Source organism: Arvicanthis niloticus, chromosome 1 (assembly GCF_011762505.2).
Source record: "Arvicanthis niloticus isolate mArvNil1 chromosome 1, mArvNil1.pat.X, whole genome shotgun sequence".
NCBI lineage: Eukaryota > Metazoa > Chordata > Mammalia > Rodentia > Muridae > Arvicanthis > Arvicanthis niloticus.
The window spans coordinates 9,013,130-9,023,853 of record NC_047658.1 but is presented as its reverse complement, the minus strand read 5'-3'; positions in this window follow the sequence as shown (position 1 = coordinate 9,023,853).

Here is a 10,724-nt window from a genome sequence, read left to right as displayed (position 1 = left end):
CCTTCTCATGACTGTATTGTTCCTCCACCTCTAACCTGCTATGGCTCCCTCAGCTCATGGTCTAATTCCTCACCTGACATGAAGGGGCCCATGTGGGTTGGTCCCTTGCCACTTCCCCATGCTTATCTCTGTTTCCTGCCCCACTGAGCATCTTGGGAACTCATAGAAGAGAAAGAACAATGTCATGGCACATAGCACCCAAGCAGGGCACAAACCCTTTCTATTTCACCTGTGAAGGTAAGTTAGGTAGTGGTGGTTGTTGTTTGCATTCAAATGTAAAACTCACATCCCTTTACCCAGCCAGGTCCTCTGCTGTGAACCCGAATAGTCAGAAGTGTGCACAAGTACATATTCACAAGCAGGTCGTTGAAAAGCGGTGACTGGCTAGGTGTAGCGGCACACACCTTTAAGGTAGGATCCAGGAGACAGAAGTAGGAGGGTCAGGAGGTCAACACCAGTCTGTGCTATATAGGGAGTTTGGAGCCACCTTGGCCTACATAGAGACAAGAAGATCCTATTTCAAAAAAACAAGGACTAGTGGGGCCTACGGGGGTGCTTGTCTTTAGAGACAGGTGGATCTCTGTGAGTGTGAGACAAACTTGGTCTACATAGTGAATTCCCAGACAGCCAAGGCTACATAGAGGGACAAACAGACAAATACTATTCTGCCTTTAAGGACCCAAGAGAATACAAACCAGACCTGTCTCTCCCTTTATCTATTTATCTATCTATCTATCTATTTATTTATTTATTTATTTATTTTTGGTTTTTCAAGACAGGGTTTCTCTGTGTAGCCCTGGCTGTCCTGGAACTCTCACTCTGTAGATCAGGCTGGCCTCGAACTCAGAAATCCGCTTGCCTCTGCCTCCCGAGTGCTGGGATTAAAGGCGTGTGCCACCACCGCCCGGCCTGTCTCTCCCTTTATAAAACTTACTTTCAAAGCCGGGTGTGATGATACTTGCTGATTATCCCAGCACTTGGGCAGCTAAAACAGGTGATCTCAAGTTTGAAACTAGCTTAGGCTGCATAAGAATACCGGCTCTCATTAAAAGGGGCGGATGTCTGCGTTCCTAGGCCAGCCTTGTCTACAGAGAGAATTCCAAGACAGCCAGAGCTACACAGAGAAACTGGTCTCAAAAGGCCAAAAAAGTGTGTGTGTGTGTGTGTGTGTGTGTGTGTGTGTGTGTGTGTGTGTGTGATCATATTATAACACTTGCCTAGCATACACAAAGCCCTAGGCTGGACCCTCACCAATACAGAAACAGGAGACATATGGGTCAGTAAGATGACTCAGTGGGTAGAGGAGCTTGCTGTATGTGTAAATGACTTTTCTGTCGCTGTGGCCAAGCACTATGGCCAAGGCAGTGTATAGAAGAAAATGTTTATTTGGGCTTTTGGTTTCAAGGGATAAGAATCTGTCATGGAGGGAGGTATGGTATTCATGTTGGCCAGAGCCAGAAGCTGAGACATCACATCTCCAGCTGGAAATTTGAGGGGAGACTTTAAATTCTCAAAGCCTGCCCCCAGTGTTGTCTTTCCTTCAGCAAAGCTGTAGCTGCCTATAACTTCTCTGAACAATTCCATCAAATAAGGATACATATTCAAATGCCCAAGCCTGTGGGGGACACCTCTTATTCAAAACATCACACCATGGAAGTCTGACAACTTGAGTATGATACGCCCTTCAGAGCCATACCCCGAGTGACCCACTACCTATAGCCAGGACTCAGTACCTCATAGTCAAATCATCCATGAACTCATCAACGAATTAATCCATTAACGAAGTGAGTGTTTTTATGATCCCATTACACCTCACAAGTGCCACCAGGACTGAAGATTATATCCTTCCGGTCCTCATTCTTAAGCATCCTGGGAGAAACCTCTCTCTCTCTCTCTCTCTCTCTCTCTCTCTCTCTCTCTCTCTCTCTCTCCAGAATCTGATTATGCCAATTCTTCAGGACTAGATCCAAGTATAAAATCCAAACACTCAAAAACCTAACCAGTGATAACTAGATAACTAGTGATAACTAGAGAGATATCTGCTAAGAGGGTAAGAGTGTATATTGTACAATCAGGAGGGCCTGAGTTCAAATCTTCCAAGCCCTTGTAAAAAAGCCAGTGGTGGTAGGCTGTGCCTACAACCCAACTACTATGGGGTAAGCATAGGAGGGTGAGACAGGAGGATCGCTAGGGCTGGCCAGCTGGGAGCCTAGCTCCAGGAACGGTGATAGACCTGTGTCAAGGGAAAAGTTAAGAGAGCAAGGAGCCCTGACATTCTCTTAGGATGGTGGGGTAAAGGTGAAGGGAGGGGGTGGTAGGTGATAAATTATTTCTCCAGCAGTGAATCGAGCCAATTCAAGCCAGATTATATTAAACACAGGTTTATGGGGAAGCTGCTCTTGGGTGAATTCACTGGCCCCAAGGACTGAGGCCAGGGAAATCACTGGCTCAGGTGCAGAGAGAGGAGAGACAGACAAGGACCAAAATGTCTGCATTATGTAGGGAAGAGCCTCTGGGAGAAGGGCAGCCCTAGGCTGGAAAGTTCAGGGCTGGGGCAAGGTATGGCAGGTGGAGATGCTGAGAGAATGCGGAGGCCAGGTCTGCTTGGATATGTAAAATACGCATGGCAGTCTCTTGTGAAATCAAACGGTAGGCATGGATCCAGAAGGAGGTAAGGGAATGATCAAAATATCCATCAAATGTCTCAAAGAAGCCAGGCGGTGGTGGCGCACGCCTTTGATCCCAGCACTTGGGAGGCAGAGGCAGGCAGATTTCTGAGTTCGAGGCCAGCCTGGTCTACAGAGTCAGTTCCAGGACAGCCAGAGATACACCGAGAACCCTGTCTCGGAAACAAAACAAACAAACAAACAAACAAACAAACAAACAAAAAACCCAACCAACCAACAAATAAAGAAAAAACAAAAGTCTCAAAGAATTAATTAAAGTATATTTTAAAAACAAGACACGGGGCTGGTGAGATGGCTCAGTGGTTAAGAGCACTGACTGTTCTCCCAGAGGTCATGAGTTCAAATCCCAGCAACCACATGGTGGCTCACAACCATCCATAATGAGATCTGATGCCCTCATATGGGTGTCTGAAGACAGCTACAGTGTACTTACACAAAATAAATAAATAAATTCTTAAAAAAAATAATAAAAAATGTTTTCTAAAAAAAAAAAAAAACAAGACACAAGTCATAATAAATCATAGAGCAGGAAAAAAAAAACGCAACACCCCATTTGTAGATAAGGCAAACCAGACCCTATTCTACATCTACAAGATCAACTGTGTTCAATCATAATATAGTGTTTTGTTAATTTGTCTATCTTTTTCTCTCTGACAGGATCTGGATATGCAGCTCAGACTGGCCTCAAACTTAAGATTCTTCTACTTAGTTTCCTAAATTCTGGGATTACAGTCCAACTCCCATCTTTCCCCATTCAACACGTTGTAGCTAGGAGGCCGGACTCTCATGAGAACAACAACTGAGCTTGTGAGACTTGAGACAGTGGGTTTCACCTCTCTAACCTTCAGACGTTAACTGATAGAGGCTTGATCCTCTGCTCAGGGGCGACGTGCACAACGCGATCCGTAGAAAGGGCTGATTCAGCCGCTGCCAATGCTAGAATGCTTTCTTTCAACCCTTGGAGGGTCATTTACTTTTGTGGGTACTGAGCCAGGATCGTGTGCTGTTTTTTTTTTTTTTTTTTTTTTTTTTAAAAGGATACTCATCCTGCTCATCCTTCTGTCTCCTCCCCGCAGCTCTTCCGAGGGCTTAGGGATAGAAAGTAGGCGCCTAGCGGAGAAAAGCGGCTGGCTCCAACGCCTCCGGCCCGCTAATCAATCAACAGCGAGAGCAGCCTTGTGACCAATCAAAAGCGGCAGCGGCAGATCAAGGTCTGCCTCTTTGAGAGCGCCTTCGTGCCTCATTGGTTATAGCTCAGGGACAGCCAATGAGCGGTGCCACCGCCGGCTGGGGTCAGAACTGGTTTTTGCAAGGTGCCTCCGTGGCGGAGATCCAGGGATTACTTGATTCTAGGCACTGCAGTGCTGGCTCAGTAGGCCGGCAAGTCATGGAGAATTAGAAGTGCTTTATTCAATAGAAGTGTTTATTCAAACAGGCCAATCACGATGGGTCAAGGCACCACTACCCACACCCATGGCTGGGGTTGGCGTCCTCCCTGCTGGAATACTTTATAATGAGGCAGGCTAGTCATGCATCCAGTCAGTGGTGGTTTAGGGAAAGAGCATCAGGAAAGGGGGCTCCCCAATACCTGCAGCTGGACTGACTTTTGAGCCCCTTCCAATTTAGTGTGGTGGCCTCCTACATTCTCTTCCTACTTCCCTCACTTTGTTAGTGACTAGGCAAAGCAAATACCTTGAAGGGTCTAACGTGCTGGTGAGTGTTAAGGCACCTTCAAATTTGCCTGGGATTGCTAGAGAGATGGTGTTGAAGGGTGTAAGGCGCTTTCTTTCAGACCCTATTTGATTCCAGCACTCATGTCATGCAATTAATAACTGCTTGTAACTCCAACTCCAGTGGGTCTAACACCTGTCTTCTAAGGGTATCTTCTTGCTCTGGAGGGGGGAATGGATGGATGGGTGAAGAGAGGGAGAGAGGGAGAGAGAGAGAGAGAATCTCATGTAGCCCTGGATGGTCTGGCACTTGCTATGTAGACCAAGCTGGTATCAGACTCATAGAGATCTGCCTCCAGAGTGAAAATAAGTCTTTTTTTGGGGGAAGGGGGGCTTTACTTTATTTTTAGGTAAAAATTTATGGTACAAACTGGACATGTGCAGTAATGTACCCTTTCCAAATGGGTATGTGTAGCCTCCCTAATAAATTCCTTATCCTTCTTTTGATGGACAGTTCCTTAAAAATTATTTCCATGCTCTCCTCGTCTGCTGCAGAAAATAAAACTTTCTCCAATCTTTATTTACGGCTATATTTATTTGGACTTTGCACTCACCAAGACACGAATTCCTTGCGTTAGGTTACGTCTTCTCAAAACATTGCTAATATTGCGCATATTGTAAGGGGTTAAGAAGAAAGCTTTAATTTTCAGATTGGAGGTGCTCAAATAGCAGGGCATAAACAAGAAAGATAGTAGTTTCCTTAAGTTTGTGTTGAAGGAGTCTTTGAAGTCTTTAACCGTGACAGAAAGGTCAGTAGAGAGGGCAGAAAAATCTGTAGCCAATCAACACTGTTGGCTGGCTACAAGGCAATATGGCATCTTAGCTCACGCCTTGCCGCTTACACACCTCCAGGCCAATCAGACTCAAGGTCCGAGTTCGACAGCCAATCAGCTGCAAACAGAAGCCAGTTGCGTCCCTGGCTGGTCAGCACCCAACAGGCACCAATAAGAAGAGAGCAGGGCCAGAGCTGCAGCCAATCAGTGTCCGTGTCAGGATCAAGCGCGCAGAGGCTCTGCACGCGCTGGCCTCGAGCTCCTGGCCCTGCGTCGATCCCCACTTTCTAACGGCCACTCTGGCCTGAGCTGTCTTCAAAGTGGGTGATATTGATGTGGAAGGAGACCAAACTGGTGAGTACTACGGCTTTTCTTCCTTTTTTTCTTTGATATTGGGCCTAGCCCAGAGAATGCTAGGGCTGAGGTGGGAGTGTCCTCGAGGGACGTTGCCGAGGATCAGAACAGAGAGTTAATCGCTTTAGGTCGTGTGTTTCTTGGTCATTTTGGGGCCCAGGTTGGACAGGAGAGGCAGCATGGCCTCCGACTTTTGTTATGGTCCCAGAGGCCAGCTTACGCTGAGGTGGGAAAAGCCACCATCACTGTCTGGCTCTGGCAACTGGAGGCAGAAGCTTGGTTCACTGGTGTCACGTGGTGACAAATTTTCTGGGATCTTTGGACCCAGCTTGTACTGGAGTGAATGTTCATGAGGTTGAAAGCGCACTGGGAAACTATCCATGTCTGTTTTTCCAGGCCTCATAGGTGGTTGCTTTCCTGACTTGAGGTTGAAGTGCTTCGGCATTGGCTCCAGAGTGGACAATGTGACCAGGATGTTGGCCCAGTGGTTCTCTGGAAGTTCTGGGGAGAAAGCCTCTAAATCCCAGCCAAGCCTGTTGCCCAATAGGAACTGATACTTCCTCGGTTGGATCTGTGGCTTCTCAAAATTCGGGGGTGCCCAAACCTTCCCATGTTCTTGACCTATAAGTATAGAGCAGGCACACCAGTTGTGCTGGCCTGAGGAGAGAGCTGTGGGATCCTCTGTGCTTCACTGTGATGATTTAAGTTACTAATTTTGGTTGAGACAGGGGCTTGCTAGGTACTTCTAGTCTGGCCCCAGTCTCATGATCTTCCTGCCTCAGCTTCTGGCGATTGAATTAGAGCCTCATTCCATTCCTGGGTCACTGACCCTGTTGTTGTTGTTGTTGTAACTTGTGGGGCAGTATGCTGATACATAATTTCACTTGTCTGTTTAGTACCGTTAAGGTCTCTGGGGTTCTTCGGGTTATATCCAGAAGGTAGATATGGACGACAGTCCCATGATTGGGCTTCCATGGTCTGTTTGCTCTTGAAAATCACCAGGAAATGTGTGCACATGTGTGTGTTTAGTGGGAAGAGGGCTAAAGGAATTGCAAAGACGATGAGAATAGGCAGGGGCTGCACAGCCTTCTGTGGGATTCGTTGCGTTATTTATTCATATGTGAAATGGTATGGGTGTCGGAAACGTTCAATGCTCCTATGTCTGGATGGTGAGGTCCTGAGAGGTTAAGAACCATTGGAATAGAGCAGACTTTATTCCATACTATGTGCAGATTCTGGGCGAGACCACAAATTATCCATTTCCCCCCGTGCTTGCTGTAGGTCTCATATACTGACTTGCACATCCATCCCCAGTCAATACAGGACCTCAAGTGTGTATATCTGTTTACAGATAGTCCACTCTCATGGGTGGACAGCTGAGGCCCATCTGAACCTAGGTTGTGGGTTAAGCATCACTTGGTTCAGTAAACTCTGGACTCTGGAATCCCAGAATATAGTCTAGGGGTGTATGTGTGTGTGGTATGTATGTATGTATGTATGTATGTATGTGTGAGCATGTGTATGGGTGAGCGTGTGTATGTGAAGGTTTATGTGTGTGTATGTATGTTTGTGTATGAGCATGTGTAAATGAGTATGTGTACATAGTGGCATTCTCTTAGCACACAAGTGGGTACTTCCTTGATGCTCCGGGATTCTTCAGCCCACAAGAAGGAACATAGCCCAAGGAGGCCAAAGTGGGGCCCTCTGCTTGGGTGTAGGTAAATATTGATATCCAATACTCATCTTGAATCCACCCCCATAAATCGGCTGAGTATTTGGGGAGAGGTTAGCCCCATAATAAGACTGAAGAAGGGATTGTGAAAATGAGTTGGTGCCTATGGTTTCTGACGGCTAGTCCAGTCCCTTTGTCATCTAATCCACAGAAGGTGAGCTATCCCAGGGTCTTTATGATCCCAGCTCAGCACCTTCGGGTATTGAGTATATTTTGTTCTTGGGTTAAGCTGAGAGCCGGTACTTTTTTTTTTTTTTTTTTCTTTTACTATTTATTCCCATGTGCTGGTTTAAGGGAAGAAAGGAATTCACCAGAGGTATCTCTCTGCTCTGGTATGCGTGGGATGTACTTGACTCCAGTGAACAGCTCAAAAGTTCCTCTCAGATTTGGATAATTGGTCTTAACACGTGTAAATACTGTGAAGAGTGTGTGGACGACCTTCATTTAGGGGAAATGTGCTCTTGGGAAGATTTTTGTTCTAACACAGTTTTTTCTAAATTGAATTCTGTTCAGCTTGGCTTGGGGAGCAGACTCAATATTTAAAATACTTGGGGCAAAGGGAGGTGTAGTGGTTTTGGGTTTTCAGAGCTTTTGGGAGGCCAAGGTGGGAGTATTGATGGAAGACCAGCCTGGGCAGTCTGACAGTGAGATTCTACCTCAAAAATTAAAATGGTGAAAGAAAATGAAAGGAGAACATTTTTCCTAAAGCAACCACCCCTGGCATGCTGTGATAGTCTGAGTTTAACTGTAATGTTTACAAAGAATCAGTACTTGTTACATTTTTATATTACGCTGAGTTTTGCATTTAATCTAAGCTTTGATTTTACACGGAGAGTGAGCACCTCATACATTGTCCTTTGGTTTAATTGGTCAATCCTACCGGCAGGACTAAAATGTCAGACCTCAAGCTTGACTCGGCAATACAGATATTAAAGAGAACAGAGAAAGCTGGGCACGACGGCTCATTTCTAGAACCCCCAGCATTTGGAATGCTACGGTAGGAGGAGTTCCATGAGTTTGAGGTCAGCCTGGGCTATAGACAGTATCTCAAAGAACAAAGACAAACTAACAACAAAACAGAACGGTGACCATCCCTCCTTTTCCCACATATTTCTCTTCCATTCATAGGTCCAAAGGCACTTTAGCCTCTGCCTGGACAAGGGTGTGTCCTAACCTGTGAGTTCTAGACTCTGTGCCAGGGAGATGATGCTCTCTGCATGAGCCTGGGAGGCAGGAAATGCGAACAATTTTTGATGGCTTCAGACAGGGTTTTATTACGTTTCTCCGGCTGACTTCAAACTCAGTCCCCCTGCCTTAGCCTCCTGAGTGCTAGGATTACCAGCAAATGCCACTTTTCTCAGAGATGGGGGACACTGCAAGAGCAGTACGTCAGGTTATAAATTAGAGGCCAGAAGCAACAGGTTAGTTTGGGAAAGGGTTGATCTTGAAATTACCCTTCACCAGGAGCTTCACTAGGAGACTGAACTTGCTGCCCTGGGGGTATGATTGGGTCTTGCAGTGGGAGAGCATTATGAGAGATGTAGCATCATACTATCAGAATAAAGAGGTATTGAAGGGAGAGCCTTGCTTCAAAATCCTAGAGAGGTACTTTATTAGGAGAGAGAGCCTCCGTGTGCCACATAGTGGGGGTCCTGAAGAACAGGCATCTGATCCCAGAGGATTTTCAGATTGGTCTAGGTTTTTTTTTTATAAGGTACCAGGAAGTTCCATACCATGTGATTTAGTTTAGCATGGTCTACACGACTCCTGGCATTACACGGAGCCAGGTATTAGATGGAGTTTATCTTGCAGTTGCAAAGGGGAGGTTCTGTAAGGCCATAGCACAGCAGGGCTTCTTAACTCCATTCCAGAGAGCCAGCAGGAGAGTAGCAGGGGATGTGGCTAAATGTCCAAGGGACAAAGGCAACTACAGGGTCTGAAATCTAACAGTAGATACTGTCCCTACTCTTGCAAATCAAAGTGCTCACTGTTGGATCTGTTTCTCTTGTCATTGCTTAATGCCAAGTGTCCATGATTGCTTTTCCATGGCTGTAGGAAGAGGCCAAGGAAGAACCCCCAGTGTCACCAGCATAAGGGCTCAGGTGCAAAGGGCCCTAAAAATACTTCTAAGGGCCCGTTCTCTAAGGGGGTAGCCTCACTGTGGGAAGACACCAAGTGGGAGGCAAGATGGGGTTTCCTATTTTTCGGGGCCTTTTGTTTACTCAGTGGGGAACCCCCTGGCTCTTTTCTCAGTGCCCTGAAAGCCTGCTGTCAGTCCCCATGGACTGACTATCTTTGAGTGGCCCCTACTTCTTGGTCATCAGTGGGTAAAGCATACTAATGGGGCAGCTGAGTCACTGGCAGGAGAAGGGAGGGGCTTCCTCCATTGGGCGATTTGGCTGCTGTAAGATCCCCAGCGCCTTTTCCTCTACAACTGTGGCTTTGCCCCACTTCTTGTTTTTAGAGACTGTGTGTTTTTGTGTTGGAGGAAGGTTTGTTTCTGTTTGCACATCTATCAGAAGGACTGGCATTTAGTATGTCTTTGACATAGCAGTCTCTAGAATGATCCCGAGTGCATGATGCTAGGAATTAGAAAGCTCAGAAGTGGAAAATATTTAACGTTCAGAGGAGCAGATGAACACAGGGTGCCATTTGCATTTTCCCTTTCGTTCTGACTCATCTTCCCCTATCTCCACCCTACTAACCCTTCACCAGCCTCACCCACCGACACACCCTGTCTGATCTCGGAGGGTTGACACCTGCCTGTACCCAAGCTAGAATGGGAGGGAAGGCATCCTAGGTCTGGAGGGAGAGAGTAATAGAAGGCTGAACTGAACACCTTAGAGTCCTGGAGCCAAGGGAGAAAAGCAGGTCTGACTGTCAGTTATTGGCTCTAGGAGGGGCCAGACGCTAGGGAGAAACCTCCAGGGATTCAGCCTATGCTGGCATCACAGCAGCCTAGCCAATGTCTGGCTTGTGTCTCCTCTCCTTATTTATTCCGTATGTATGACATATTAGACACCCACCACAAATGAAAAAAATCAGCTTAAGGATCAGATTGATAGAATGGTAAAAAAAAAAAAAATAATAAAAGGAAACAAACAAACAAACTTGAGTCTCAAAGGCTTTTTATACCTTCCTCAAATTAAAGAGTAGCAGAGCCAGCAGTGGTGATGCTGAGACAGGATGGTAGAGATGTCAAGACCAGCTCGAGCTACACAGGAAGAAGACATGAGAGGGGAGAGAGAGAGAGAGAGAGAGAGAGAGAGAGAGAGAGAGAGAGAGAGAGAGGCGCTAAAGGTGTCAAAAGAGGTGGAAGTCTTCAGGGACCTTGACCCCTTGAGCAGAAAATGAAAGAAACCCCTGGTTTTGATTTCAGAGAAATGTCATTTGTCATAAGCCCAGGAAAAGGAGATTTTTCTCTTAGAGACCACCACAGGCTTCCTGG